The sequence below is a fragment of the Dermacentor albipictus genome, chromosome 10 (assembly GCF_038994185.2).
Source record: "Dermacentor albipictus isolate Rhodes 1998 colony chromosome 10, USDA_Dalb.pri_finalv2, whole genome shotgun sequence".
NCBI lineage: Eukaryota > Metazoa > Arthropoda > Arachnida > Ixodida > Ixodidae > Dermacentor > Dermacentor albipictus.
In genome coordinates, this window is record NC_091830.1 from 56,115,520 (window position 1) to 56,131,341 (window position 15,822).

Sequence of the window (15,822 nt, forward strand, 5' to 3'; positions counted from 1 at the left end):
CTCGAAACATAACGCGAGATGACAAGGCTCTCGACGAAACCTGTGTCGTGTGCTCAAGGCATTTCAACGAACGCTACGTTCAAAGCACGAGATAAATTGCTACTTTGTCCCGGCAGTTAGATTGAGCCTCTCTCACCTGGCCAACATACACAGTATGGAAAAGCGTACTTCTCGAAACCCTGCACTGTGACGACGTCCGATATGCAATACTTGCCTACGTTGCAAATACTCAAGAAAGCTTATCTTGAACCAGTTCAGCTGGCAGCATAAGAAACGACTCACGACTTTGAAACAAATAAATGCAAGGAAGCGAAAATCCCTTGACTTATTCCGCCCCCCCCCAAAAAAAAAACAACAACATTCAGCAAGACCATCAAAGACCTCCGGGCACTCACGCAGTCCATCCCAACTATTGCGCTGGAGGAGAAAATCGGAGGCCTTCCTCCAAAGCAGCGCCCTGGTGTGAAGGCATGTTTCGAGGCAGCTTCCAGAAAGTCAACCCGGGGCATGCGGTTCAATCAGCTGTGGGTGTTGGAATGTATCCTCATGCGGATGAGGAGCCCACAGCTCCTGATCCGCATTTGCAAAGGGACAACGTCTGAAAAAAATTATGGAGTTTTACGTGCCAAAACCACTTTCTGATTATGAGGCACGCCGTAGTGGAGGACTCCGGAAATTTCGACCACCTGGGGTTCATTAACGTGCACCTAAATCTAAGTACACGGGTGTTTTCGCATTTCGCCCCCACCGAAATGAGGCCGCCGTGGCCGGGATTCGATCCCGCGACCTCGTGCTCAGCAGCCCAACACCATAGCCACTGAGCTACCGCGGCGGGTGACGTCTGAAACATCAGCACGACAGAACGGTTTGTAAAACTAATGGAAAGACTAATTTTTATAATTTCGTCTAGAATCCCATCAAAAGGCCTTCGTGCTGATTCAAGAAGTGCACAGTTTTTGAATGAGTATATTGTTTTTCTCAATAAACGGGAAGAATATGCTGCACAGCATGGTGGCGGCTTTTTAAGTGCAGGAACTGCCCTTGGGCTGCGTTTAACGCTGCAAAGCACACTGCCGCTTGTAAAATACCTAACCACGTCCCTGCAATACAAGTACTTGTTGACCGCAAACCTAAGCCAAGATAGGATGGAGAATGTATTTGGTATTGCGTGCCAGTGCTTCGGTTGCAATGATCATCAAATAGTGGGGCAGTTTTTGATAATTATCAACAACTTGGCTTTCTACAGCCTCGCAAAGCCTCCAAAAGGAGCAAAAGTACTTGCAGAAGTAGTGACTGCCCTCTTGCAACCATCTCATGTCCCCAAAGAAAAAAATGCGCGAATAACTGAACTTGTCGATAATTTACTGGATGGCGGAAACTTGGCTTCTGCTGCATGCAGAGGTGATCGAGGAGCACAGCAGCCTGAGCGATCCTCAGGGCTGTGTAGACAAAAAAGAAAGTGACAGCAGACTAATTTTTTTTATGTAGCTGGGTATGTTGTAAGAAAAATCCTTAAAAGATTTGCTTGCCCTCAATGTGCAACTTGTTTCAGCACTTTGTCTTTGCAAGCCGAGTCAAACAATGCCTCGCTTACTCGAAATTTTGACCATGGAGGCTTAGTTTATCCATCAAGGCCAATTTAACAGCTCATAGCAAAGCTTGAGGACGCATTTACGGTGTTTATCAGTCGCAATAAGCTACACGCAGATAGCATGGTCAGCTTTCTGCATTTTCTTCAGGGACGTGAGCTTCAAGGTGTGAGCTGCGAGGAGCATGGACGTCGAATTACGACAGAAGTGATGAAGTTTTACGCCTTGACTAGGATGCATTTTCTTGTAAAGTCAGTAAACAAAGAGCGCAGCGATAAAAGAAAAAGCTGCTGAAAATGAGGCGCTGTCGGTAGCCTTGCACAAGGCACTTCCCACAAGGAAAGGCATTAGTATATTGTTGCCATGGAACCTTGTGTAATATAGACATTTCGCCCTGCGATTTGTCCCGCTTCATTTTCTCGTTTCGGTATCATGTACAAGATGTGTTCTTACGCTTCTTTACGGCGCAGTAGGTCGGGCCCGATGTGACGCTTGCATTTGCTCCTGCCGCGGCACGCTCTCGGCGTTACAGCTAGTCCGTGTCGAATCTAAATGACAAGAGAGCCTATGCCAGAGTTTGCACTGTCTTTAGCACTTTAACGCCTTGTCAAAGCAGTGACAACAGCACACACACGATCAACCGACTGAACCAGAGAGCACTACCCCCATGAGGGCTTCTTGCGCCTGCCCGCGCGCCAGCGGGCGGTAGCGCCATCTGCCTTGCGCATAGCAAGTTATTTCAGCTGCGCCGGCTCGGTCGTGACACTATAGTGTAAAAAAAATTTTATGAGAAAAACAGAAAATGCATGGCAAATTTAGTGACATAACAGTTCTGTTCTTGTATGTTTTCCGTTTTCGATTTCCCAGGAATTTTGCATCTATTGTCTGTTATTGCTTTTCTGTAGTTCTACAGAGATTTTTTGTTTCCGATATCTTCTTAAAAAAACAGGCTTTATGTTTTTGCACACAACTTTTCTGTTAATGCTTTTTCTGTTATCCTACAGACATTTTCTCTCCCTTGAAAGGTTTCAAATAAGAGGCTGTATTTTGTAATCGCACACAATTTTTCTGTTAATGCTTTTTCTGTAATTCTACACAAATTTTCTCTGCCTCGCATTTGGTGTTAAACGTTATTTTGCAATGACAATTTTTCTGTTCATATACTGCTTGTCATTTTGCAGAAACATGGTTGAACCCTGTACTAACGCAACTGTATTACCATATTTAAGAAAAATGGGCTCTGTTCTCTCCTAAGCTAAGTAGATATTTCCACTTAGATAGTTGCTGTTTATGTGCTATCATCTGCAATAGAAGCTGCGGGCAGCACCAACTTCGCATGCATGGTGCTAGCAGCATAACCAGAGTGATTTATATTCACTAGCGAAGTTAAAGGCAACAGCTTGACATTCCAAATTTTACTCTTTATTTAGAACTCAAACTCAAGCTTAGAACTTGTATTGATCCAGGGCATTCGCCAAGGCAGCCACTTTTGGCGACAAACAATACTGCCTCTTCGACGCTCGTCGTGCCTTTGTGCTTCTTTCTGGGTTGATTCCTGCGATTGCCCTTAGAGACAAAAAAAAGGAGCTGGGGTTAATGTACCAATACCACCGGGCTAATATTGGGTACTACCAAAGCTTAGATGCTGTTCAAAGCACTGACTGGACAAATCAAGAAAATTTATCAAAATGACCGGCTACAATGTTAACAAACATAAAATCCCCAAAGAAATCCTCACTAGTGGAAAGCGAGGTGGAACAACTGGCTCGCTTTTTTCATGAGTGCACAAAGTTGGAAATAATCCACTTGTTTCAGAACATGTATGAAAGAAGCCACAAGTCACTGGACAGCATAACAAATTTCGCCTCCCCCTGTGGCCTCGTTTGTAAGTTAAAATCAGTGCTGGATTCTTCTGTTTTCAGAATAAAAGCGGGCATTTCAAGGAAATAAGCGGAGGACACTTAAGTCCGCATTTAAGGGCATGATGCGACTAGGTCAATGGCCCCAGTTTGCCGGCTCCTCTTGTAGAACGTCATTTGCGTACATGTACTTTGCGACTCACTCCCCACCTTCTGTAGTGGCCTAAAAACAGTAATTTTAAAACAGCCCAACATCAATATTTCCAGAAGATATGTGCGAAAGTAAGAAATGCAATAGGTCAATACCAACACATATCAGGAAAGATAAAGAAAACAAGACCTCACGTCTGCACAAACGCCAATGTCAAAGCCACTTCAGGTGGATACTCGATGTTAAGAACGAAGTATAAGAGAAACATGACTTTGAAAGCTGCAGCCCGCTGAGTGGTCAAGATAGCAACACCATCCACACAGACAGTGAACATTTCTGCCTCAAAGAGAGCTGGTCCTAGAAAAAATAGAGCAAAGGAATATTAGTACATTGTGAGATGGTCAATGATCACAAAATCTAACCTTTCATACATATTGTGGGCGTCAATGGCATGTCTCTCAAGTCATCGTCATGGGCAGTCTCCTGCAAAATGAGAAAAGCAAGATGGAGGGAAGGCATTCAAAAACTGATATCTTGCTGCATGAAATAGAAATGAGATTGTGTCAACGCCTGCGGAATGTACACGATCATACTCTGTGCAAAGCAATTGCCTTTTCACACTCATGTCAATATCTTGTTCAAGCATGGGCGAGATATGTAGCATAATTGGACGTAGCAGCCGATCCCTCGGCTGCACCTGTCAAGTACCCAAAGAACAAAGGTACAGGTCATGAGAGGGACTGATGTTTAGGCAAATCCATCAAGGTTCTGGGTTCAAATATGCGACCGGGAAGAATTTTTATTCAAATGCAAAGTTAGCGTGAAAGCTGCACAGCTTTCCTGCGTAGCTGGGTTGTCCTGCTTGCGTGGATGCTAAAGAGAAATTACTCCTTTATTACAGGCCATCCGTCATATTACAAAAAATGACAAGATAAACCACATGCAAAAGCCAAAACAGTTCTAAAGACAGATTTTGTTATTAGCTGCACAATTACATTGACACGAAATCAGCCAAACGTCTTTAAACCATACAGAAACTATTGGTTGCAGCCACAAACATATTGGTTACTAAGGTAGACTAAACAGATATTTTTCATATAACCTTTATCACCACTAAAATTTGGGGGACACCTAGGCTATGCCCTAAAGGATATAGCGAGACTGTGTTAACGGCTCCCGTCTGCGGGAGCCTTCATTATGAAGCTACCAACGTACTCGTTCAGTCCTTTGCAGTCTACGAACTACCCCTCACAGCCATTCGGCGCATATAGGCGACGTTAGGCCCAGACCACACGCACGCTTGTTGATGCGCGCGAGCTCGCGTCCGGGCGCCCAGGTAAACGCAGACAATGCGGCACGGCTTGTACGCGTCGAAACGCGGCGCGATCTCGGTGAACAGCTCATGTTTTCGCCCGCTTGGACCACCTCGCGTCGAGGCGCCTGCCTGCGCAGCCACAGCACGGTACATTCAACTCAGTGAAGCAGATCTATATCATGCAAGAAAGTGTTTAATCTTTCCTTTTCGTGCTGATCAAACAGCTCTAAAAATATAACGATTACGTTTACAGATATCGAAGCATCTTGAAACACAGTCAATGGCAAAGTACGAAGTGGCGTTTTCCAAGGCGTCTGTGAGCGAAGGCAGTGAGGGCGCGCGCGCGTCTTTGTGGATGCAAACCACCATTCCACGCTAGGCGCTGCAGGCGCTTAAACGCGAGCTTGCGCGCGTACGCAAGCGTACGTGTGGTCTGGGCTTTACTGTTACCCAAAAGGCGCAGATATACTTCAACATAGCGCGCGCGCGCGGCTCAGCGACGTCACGGTGGCCACAGCGCCAAACTACACTCCGCGGCACTCAACTGGCAGCGTGTTCGGCGGCTTTCCGCACGCTTCCACAGCTGCCGGCGCGGGATTCGTAAGGAGCTCGCGGCTTCACAAAGCCACGACGGACGATCTGCGCATGCGCTCCGCCGCTGCCGCCGCTACCTCGGCCGCCATGCCACGCCGAAACTGTTTAACTGTAGTGGGGGCTCAATACGCGCCTGGCGCGACAAACTTGACGTGACCGACGACCACCGGCGTGCGTGCGCCGCGGCCGTAAGAGAAGCCTTAACACCAACCACAGCACAATTTCAGGCAACGTTCGCGATCCAATCCCCGAAGGCTACACATCACCGCTGCAAAAAGGAAGGCTGAAGTCATGACCGCGAGCAACAAGGCCCCGTTCACTGTAGCCCTACAACGAGTAGCGGCATTTACAGGAGTAGCGATGGCTAATCCCATTACCCGCTATACAAGACAAGAAACTACAGCTTGCGAGATAGCCCCGCTTAATCATGGTCATAAGCGAAATGAAGCCAGAATTACTACACATGCTTACCTTGTTTCAGCCAGGACGAGCGCGGTGCCGTCCCGTTCGTTAGGCGCTCCAAATTTCACCGAGATGCAGCTCTAGCAAGTCACAAGGCATCAAATACACGATGCTGCTAGAACTAACCAAGCAAACATACACGCACTCGATGACTACCGTAAACGAGAAGCTCGCGATGAACCCAACATCCACTTGCACAGCCGCAGCACGGGAACAAACACGTTCAGGCGCAATTAGTAAAGTGCGCTAAGCGGCCGCCAAAGTTGAGCTTCCGCGTATGGATGTTGTGTTACTCCGCTGCCTCCGCAAAATAGTTCGGTTTCGTTTTCGGCGTGTTTCGGTTTCCTTTTTATTATATTGAATGTGCGCAACGAACTGGTCGCATTTAGTGTGCACGACGACTGTATGAAGAAGGTTATTCTCGGTACGCTGCGCCGTTGCTATATCGCGACTGTCATAGTCGCTCGCGGTGCATCTTAGGCCCTGCTTACTTGATGCCATGCGTCGCCGGGCTCAAAGAATAGAGCAAACGTCCGGTCGCGGTGGCGTGAAAAGAATACTCCCTCTATTGAAGAGATATTTGGAAAACCCTTCATTCTGAAAAGGCTACAGCGCACATGGAGACACAATACCAGCGCTTGTGTTGTGTATTTCTTTGTCTCTCGGCCCTGTGTGCGCTGTGACCCCTTCAGAATATTCCTTTATTCTGCTTCATCCGGTATCACGAGGAGGAGGGGGACGCACAGACCAACGAGGTAATCTAGTAACGTTAGAACAGACTATGATCCAGTGACGCCTGCGGCCGCTATAGTCTTATCGGCACGCTGCGAGTATGACGAGGTTCCCAGCACAGCAATGGGAAACTGAGTGTAGCTACGAAGACATCCATTTGACTTTCTAAGAACCATTCGACACATTCGACCATGAGAAGATGCTGAAGGTCTCTCTCTGATATTGGATAATGCTCTGTATCCGTCCCGAATATATGGCATATGTTACTTAGAACTCCCGGTGACAGATATAATGACTTGGCGGCTCACGTACGTACGTGTGTGCTCCGTCGCCAATCATGCTTCCGATCACCCTCCTTGCGTGCGCATTGGAAGATGAAGCCCCGGCATATTTCGCATGAGCACTGCAGCATACGTCGGATATGTCGGCTCCGTATGGTAACGTTTCGGATATGTCTGATAATGGGACAGTCGCATCCGGCAACATATCATCTGCTTTCAAGGCCAATGCCGTTAAGTTCTTCAAATCAAATCAATGTTTATTCTTCGAAAATTGTTACCTCCTGTGAATAACACAGGTGACGGTCCCCTAGTAAAACTAATGTAAAGGAGCCCTCGATACCGGCCCTCACACCTAGGGGGCCATAGGCGAAGGCTTGTCTATTTGAGCCCACTTTCTACAGCGTGCCGCATGTGGTTTCAGGGTCGCGGCGGCTCCATTGGACATGAGTTGCGTCGCGCGAGAGACGACAACTTCCACATTTGTACTGTGCCTACGTGCTCAGGAGCCGACATTGCATGGTCGGAAGTGCATGGTTTGGTTTAGTGCTTGTATATATATACATATACATACATACATACATCTATATATATACAATTTAACACGGAGATGCGACATTGGCTGTGAGGGAAACCGTATAATGGAGGTCTCCGGAGATTTCGGCCACCTGGTGTTTAAAGGGCACCCGGGCGCCTTGCATTTCGCCTCCATGGAAACACGGCCGACTCGACCGCGACCAAACCCGCTTCCTCGGGCTCAGCAGTCGAGCGCCCTAACCACTCAGCCACAGCAGCGGTGGATATGCGGACGGCTTGCTGACGTATGTTCTATGCAGTGCGGTTTCTGAAGCTTGGGAAATGGCGCGTATGTGCATGCACTTTACGCTTCAACTCTCGATTGCTTAGTAGCTCGTGGCTAAGTAGCTGTACCATTCGGATTCTGAACTCAAGGACTTGAGATCGAATCCTGGCTGCATAGGCCGCACGCGTTCTAATGGAGGCGTGCAGAGTAAAGAGCCCCAGGTAGCCAAGATTCATCTGAACTTCGCTGCGGACCGTATACCATAACGTATCGTTCCAAAGCATCTCTATACCGACTGTCCTCATGTCTGCGAACACGTGTCATGTTCCGATAGTCCTGTATCGAATCACGTTTTGTACAGATGTGTTCGTGAAATCATTCATTAAAGTAAAGAGAGCCTAAAAAGAAATGATATTATTAAGGTATCCTCAGCATCCGGCATTTCTGTTAAATTCAACAACAACCCTGTTTCTCGCGTAAACAGTTTCTGTTAAATTCAAGAAAAAGTGTATATGTAGCGCTAACTGAAAAAGCTTGTCTTCTAAAGAAAGAAAGTTCTGTTATTTTTACTTCAAGAGCATTTCTGTACCCAAAATAGAAAATCTTCCTCTTTTTTGTGTTATTTAACAGATATTTTTTACAGTGTAGGAAAACCTTCTAGCCTTCATACTATGAGCGAGCTACAGGCATATAGAAATCCTTTCTTAATGCAAAGAAGGGGTAAGGCGTGCAGACACAGACACAGGAGGAGAGAAGTGGACAACACGAACGCCGCACGGCGGCCCGCGAATGGCAAACTGCGTGCAGCGAGTTGCCGTGCCGACGGGCCTTTGCACGTTTGAGTGTAAAACAGTAGCCGGCCGACCAGGATATGCGGCGTTCTTGTTGTCCGCTTCTCTCCTCGCATAGTCGCATAGTTCGGCAGCTCGGAGCGGTCTCTCCTTCGCTTGGCCTTTCTCAACGTGAAGGCCCGTCCACGTTACAGGCACGGAAACTCGCCGCACGCCGTTTGCCGTTCGCGGGCCCCCGTGCCACGGCGGTTTTGCTCGCGAACGGCGAGATTTCCTAGCTGTAGAGAGCACGGGCCCGAGACCCATTTGTGCGACAGCCGTACGGCGAAGCGGCCAATCAGCGTCCGAGGAGTGGTCACTCTGTGCACCGACGGCAGCTTCACCGCCTCTGATCGTTCGGCGCCACCGATATTGTGGCTAGGCCTTTTCCGGTTCACTTCGAAGCTAAAGCTTACGGCGCTTCGGAATGAATCACCGACTCTCACAAGCCGCAATATTTTCTTACCGTTGTTGCCGCTCTTCGCAATAATTATAATAATATTGACATGCACTTCGAATCGCCAGTTGACCTCTGCTGGCAGAGCACTCGCATGCGCGAGCAGACGACGCAGCATAGTTTTACGTCACTATTTTTTGTGGCCCACGTGACCAAGCCATGTTGCGTTTCCTCCTCTGTGACGTCATAGCATCCCCCGCAGCCCAGAAACCGAAACCGAAATCGCTCGGTATAATAATGCTATTATTAAATTATTTATCGGATATATATGAATCCCGCTGTGTGTATCGTGCTCCCTGAAGCATGACGCAACGTTTGAAGCAACAAACGCATGAACGAAAATTTTGATGTCTCCACCCCTTTAAGGGCTACTTTCTCCACTATCGTGTCCGCGTGTAGAACAAAATCCCGAAGATAGAACAAAGACGGACTGACACGCGGCGGCGGTGAAGCAGCCGTTAAGCACTCCCCATACGTCGACCTATCCCGAAGATTGCGCACTACCGACCTGACCCGTGGCGGCGGTGAAGCAGGCGTTAGGCACTCCCCATACGTGGGCCGATCCCGAAGAATATGCAATGGCGAGCCGACCCGCGGTGGAGGTGCAGTTCGCTATTAAGGGGCCCACATACACAGCTTTGCTGGTCATCCTTCTTCACAGAGTGGAAGGGCACTGAATTTTTTTTCTTAGCCGCGTTTGTCCTGCATGCGTCTGGGATGAAAACAAGAAGCAGGTATGCATGGAAAATTTAAGGTGGCGGCGGCAGATGCAAGCGCAGAAGTTAGCATGCCCAACAGCTGCACGTACTTATATCTGCATTCACATGGGATCGTGGTAGTGATAGCGACCAACGCTCTCCTTTTTCTGTGTGCTCTAGCGATTGTGAAACTAAGGATGTGGTTAGCATGTCCAGCCACTGAATGCAGAAGAAGTAGTTTAATGACCGGAAAATGTAGAGAGCCACTGCAAATTGCAGCAGTTATGAGTGGTGGAGTGCTGGGGCTGATTGTGAAGCAAGCTTCCTTTCTCTGTCCGCTCTCGCGATGGTGAAGCTAAAGATGAAGAGGAGGCCCGACGGACACAACGTTGATCGTCACCGTAGCATAATGGAGGGACGACCTCCGGAAAGTGCAATGCACACCAAGTTTTTAGCACTTCACTTGTCCTACAGTAAAGCGCAACAATGGCTAGTATGCGCTCATGGGTATGGTTGACCAAACTGCTTCTAACTGCTAACGCTGCACTGATAATAAGAAAATGCTCCATTCGCAGACACCTCGCTACACTAACAGTAGCCAAACAATATCAGTTTATACAAAAGTGCGTGCGCCAATTATATGGTAAAATTCTTGTGTGTGTGGAGGGCATAAAGGTCGTGGCAATGAAACAGTAGCGTAGACGTTTTTGCTACAGTTGCACACAAACAAAATGCGCTGAAGTGATCGGACAGCGATCTACCAGCCGAGAAGACCAACCTGCAAATAAAAAAAAATCGCTGGTTTCAGATCTTCCAATGAACTTTGCGCTTAGCTATCGACTGTAATATTTTTCTTTCTGTGCTCTTATGAAGAGGAAAACTCCACATTACTACAATATCAACTACAGTACATAAAATAGACTGGCTTTGAAGCTGTGACCACGCACCGCACTTTTGTACATTTAGCCCATGTAGTATTGCGGCAACACGTTTGAGTAAAATGATTAGGTTTTTGGTCAAAGCACTGTGACGGGCGGGAAGAAATCCTTGTCATGCCCGGTCAAAACAATACCATCTGAAATCTTATTTACTTATATATTTTTTTGAAACAGTATAATCGTTTATACATTCCCTTCGTATGAGTTATATACTAGCTTGCCTCGTCAATCTCAAAAATGTATGCTCTCTGAGGGAAAAGGCCTTAGTGAAAAACGACGCAGCATAAAACTGAAACATCCAGCAAAGTTCCTGTCCAGATGATTGGCGAAATTATGCACCGAGAGCGTGTCGACTAGCGTGCGATTTAAAGTTGAATTATTATCGTTGTAAGTTTGTGTTGCGTCTAGCACATGCGAATTTCTTGTGGATCTCCACATTGAACCTCGCAGTCGCCACGATTAGAGCACTCCTAAAACATTATTAGCCCGGTGGGTTTGGAAGGGCCGAATGCCAGCTCACCTTGAGAGGTGTTGGCTAACAATTATTAATATACGTAATTTGGCATGATGAAAAGGATGCAGAAACACCACTGGTGTTGTCTTACTATTCGTAAACAGGCCCACAAATTCCATGTAGCCCACCTCCAAGCAATAATTAGGCCCACGCCAAATTTCAAGTCGGCCACACCCGATTTTCCTTTCACCCAGCCTTAAACTTCAAGTTGGCCCAGTCCCAAAATTCAATTGGGCCCCCCTAATTTTGAAGTTGGTCCACAAAGGAATATGAATAAATCGCCCTCAAATTTCAAGTCGACGTAACCCACAATTTAGGTTGGCCCACCCCCATATCACCCCCAAATACAGATTTAAAAAATACAGATATACAGATACAAACCACCAAATTTAGATTGCCCACTAGAATACCACCTGCGAATCTAGATTGGCCCACTCACTACGTGGCCCAAACTAACGCTGGCCCACCCCTCGATCACCTCGAGTTTAGGATGGCCCACCGCAAATCACCGCCAATTAAGGTTAGTCCACCCATATACCACCCCTCAATTCAGCTTGGCCCAGCCGCACATCACCCCCATGGTTAGGTTAGCCCGTCCTCATGTCACCCCCAAATTAAGGTTGGCCCACCTACATATCAGCCCCAAACTTAACCTGGACCGCACCTATATCACCCTAAATTTAGGATGGCCCACTGCACATCACTCCCAGATTTCGGTTAGCCCAACCCATATCACCTCCGATTCAGCTCGGCCCAGCCCTATATCACCCCAATAGTTGGGGCGGCCCACCGCCCATATCACCCTCAAATTTAGGTTCCCCTACCCTCATATCATCCCAAAATCCAGGCTGGCCCTCCCCCCATATTCCCACAAAGTAAGGACTATCCACTCCTTTATCACCTCAAATTTAGGTTGGGCCACCCCCATATCAGCCACGAATTCAGCTTGGCTTCCTACCATTTCACCCCTAATTTAGGTTGGGCCCATTTCCATATCACTACCAACTTCAGCTTGGACCATCCCTGTATAACGCCCAAACTTATACTGATGCCACTTCCAATTTCAAGTTGGGCACCCCAGCCCTTTTATGAAGACCTATGTATTTATATGGGAAATGCGTCAAATTTTTTGGCGTTGCAGACACGATTTTGCACCATTTTGCTACCAAATTGCTGGAGTACTCGGCAAGGAATGCTTCGCATTAAAAACAAATGCACCGAACGAGGGCCGCCATATGTTGATCCTAAATGCTGACGGCTAGCCATGCTTGCTTCTCTGTAGAGCGACCGGGGCAGACACAGCACGGGACATTTATTCAAACGGTTTTTTTAGGGTCACACCTACGGATTCATGACACTTGGCTGTAGGGATCACATTAACAGTAGCTATTAATCCAGACGCTGCACATCTTTTCCTAGTTGGTGCATTTCATATTTGGATGAATCATTAGAAATAATTAAAGTTCGATCGGGTCACGACTCAGCAACAGACCCTTTGTTCCAAACGAATATTGCATAGGAATGGCACTGGCCACCGGGTAGCATTGTGGCCTAGGTGGACATTATTCGCTTGGAGTATGTGCCATTAAGGACAGCCGAAATTCGAAGAAATCGCACCTTGCAGAAGAACGCGATAAGAATAGCCATCTTCTTGCCCCAGGCACCACGCTGCAAAGTACAAAAGATTTCTTTTTTTTTTTTGCATAACACGAAGCCATGCGCAAGCTTCTAGTGCTTCTAGTGCGCAAGCTTCTAGTGCAATGAATAAAACTTTCATAAAATCGATGATTTAACAAATGAACATGACAGTGCTACGTTTTAGGAAGGAAAAATAGAAAAGATAATATTTCAAGAGCGAACCCCAAGCAAATCTTGAGTTTTGTGTTTCTGCCATCTGGTAGGAGACTATAAAACTAAGTCCTATGCGGTTTTGAAAAGAGATTGCGCTGCTGAAAAACCAGAACCGAAAGCAAATCCTGGGTTTTTTGTTTCTGCCATCTAGTGAGAGACTACAAAACTACGTCCTATGCGGCTTGAAAAAGAAGTGCGAATCAAATTCCGGCCACCATGACGCGGGACTATAGGTGCGCGCGATTCTACCCCTCGGCCACGACTTCGGAGGCTTGGCTAAGGGGTACGCTCATGTTTTTATAGATACCGCGTGAATTTTCACGTCAATGCTGCAAAAAATGCTTTTGGGAACAGTGGTACGGCATGTGTGGAGAGTCCACATTGGCATCAATCGAAAGCCGGGTGGAGAGTGTCTCCGGACTACGTACGCTGCACTAGGTATTACGATAGACGCCGTAGTTTTATCACAGGCATCGTTCTTGCCTCGTAAATCGAGTAAAAATTTTCGCCGTTTCCGTAGGCTTCCATTGCTAAATCTTCAATCACCGTGGGAACGAAATTCTTACGTGCCATAGCATGATCACTGCATTCGGCTCGTGTGGATTGACTTCCAGAACACGTCTGTCACCGGCCTTTTTCAATAATCGACCTGCAGCTTTTGTTATTCGCGGAAAACAAACCCGCTTCTTCCATGAAAACACGCTAGCATCGTGCCGGGCCCGCTTGGAGCGCTAGTTGGTACGTGACCAGAAAAGCTGGATATGATTATCTCACCTGCTGTTAATGTTTATTTTTCTGAATTATTCGAATATTCTAGGGGTTAGTATTTATTATACAGAGGAGAGTGAGGCACTGCTGTACACTGAGAGAGAAAGAAAAGGAAAAAAAAAGAATAAAGGTTACCCATGCAGGAAAAGAAAGTCCAGTTTGCTCTTACACTGTGTTGGCGAAAAGATGAGCATGATATGCAGAAAGACAAGGAAAAAACTTAGAGAGACAAAACGAGCACATTTGCACTTTCGCTGGTGTTCTATGAACAGAAAGAGGCGACAGTGTCGGTCTCCCATCCGGTGAATGCGGGTGACATGCCGTCAGCGCTTGAAATTAACCCGTAAGAAAAACAGGAAGGAACTTTACGGCACGACGACTCTAGTGCGTGTAGGAGTAGAGATCGTACGATGTTTTTTATGACCTTTGGAAATATCTTTGATCTTTTTATTCAAAGCGAACTTATATTGACTCATCACGACACATGTGCACCACGTCCGCTGCCGTGCAATATACCCATAAAAGAGCGCTGAGCAGGGAACGATACTACGCTTCATATATACGCGGCTTCGTTTCTCCAATGTCCACTGCAGGCCGAAGCCTAGCTTAGAAAAGTGCTCTGACAAGGTATTCAGGTAAGTATTAGCAGTTCGTTGCTTGTTTGATACATTTTCCGACACTTGGAAGCATGCAACCTTTTTGAACCAAATTTCTATACAAAGCAAGAAGTCCGCTCGTCACAACACCGACTTGTATTTGTTGCACATGCGCATCAAAGTATTTCACGTTATGGGCTGAACCCGGGGCCCAACTCAAGGTTGCTTGCCCCGTCTCGTCCTGCATTTTTCTTCAGCCTCATTGTTGGCTACGATGTGAGTGAAAATACCCTCCATTGCGCCTACCAGCAGCAGTTCCTGCAGCATATACATCAAGGCGCAAAGCAGTCTTGCTTCTGAAGAACACTTCAAAGCCAAATATAAAAAAATTATGGCCAGATTTGTCACGAATGTGTAATGTATGCCACTGAAATATTTTGGGCAACGCCGCAGAGCTGGTAATTTGTAGTTTGTTTTTGAGTGTTAGCAACTTTTACGCAACACCCAAGAAGAAGTGCGCGCCTGGTGCCGTTAGGACGAAAGTCCCAGCAAGCCAGGTAGGAACTTTATCAGCGAGCTGCACGCAACAGAGGACGACGCCAGCTCGGATAACTTGCGTCGCCACACGTGTAAAACCAAAAAGGCGAATCAGAGGACGCCGCAGTCTAATCGTCTTACACGGGGACAGAATTCGTTGCGGTAGCCAGCGGTGGCCGCAGGATCTGCATTTACGGGACGTCCGAGACTGCCGAAGCGTTGCTGAGGAACCGTGTTTTGGGTCATCTGTCGCTTCCGGCGAGCGGTAGTCGCAGCGTACTTTTTTGGTATCAAAATGGCTATATTGGCAAGCTTTTCATGACGCTCGCGCTAGCCTTTTGAAATTTCCAATGATCGCAAGAGGGCTACTCTGTGTGCTTACCTTAATAAACAAGGCATTTTACGCAGTTCCGAATGCTGTTGCAAGTAGTCTTTAACATGGAGAATGAGAGCGAGCCAAAACGCCAGGCAAATTGCCGTATTGTAACTGTTCAATTTTTCAGGAACGTCTCAGAACAGCAAGTAAAAGCCACGGACCTAACTATCATTCGGAATCAATTACAATGGAAGACGAAGCCCAGCCCAATCACAAGAAACCTGACTACGACGCGAGCGAGTACTCAGAGAACGTCTCCTGTTGTTTCCCTACAATAACTAAGTTGCTAAATTATTACAACTTGACATTCGAAAGTGCGCTAGACATCGGCATCGGGCAAGAAAGCATGAGTCCATGTCAACCATTGCAATTCCTCGACGTGGGCTCTGGTTGCGGTCAAGTGACCATGAAGATACTGCTACCCAATGTTCCAGATAATATAGGGAGAATTGTAGGGGTCGATGTGTGTGCAAAC

General features: G+C 47.0%; 1 long non-coding RNA gene across 1 annotated transcript; it reads right to left on the reverse strand.

Annotated features, from left to right (window-relative positions):
* Nucleotides 1-3,021: 3,021 nt before the first annotated feature.
* LOC135916467 (uncharacterized) lies at nucleotides 3,022-6,242 on the reverse strand. The gene is made up of 3 exons (XR_011508881.1): nucleotides 5,980-6,242; nucleotides 4,022-4,082; nucleotides 3,022-3,155 (listed from the first exon to the last, which is right to left on the reverse strand). It is a non-coding gene; the product is annotated as an uncharacterized lncRNA (long non-coding RNA).
* Between the last annotated feature and the right edge of the window lie 9,580 nt (nucleotides 6,243-15,822).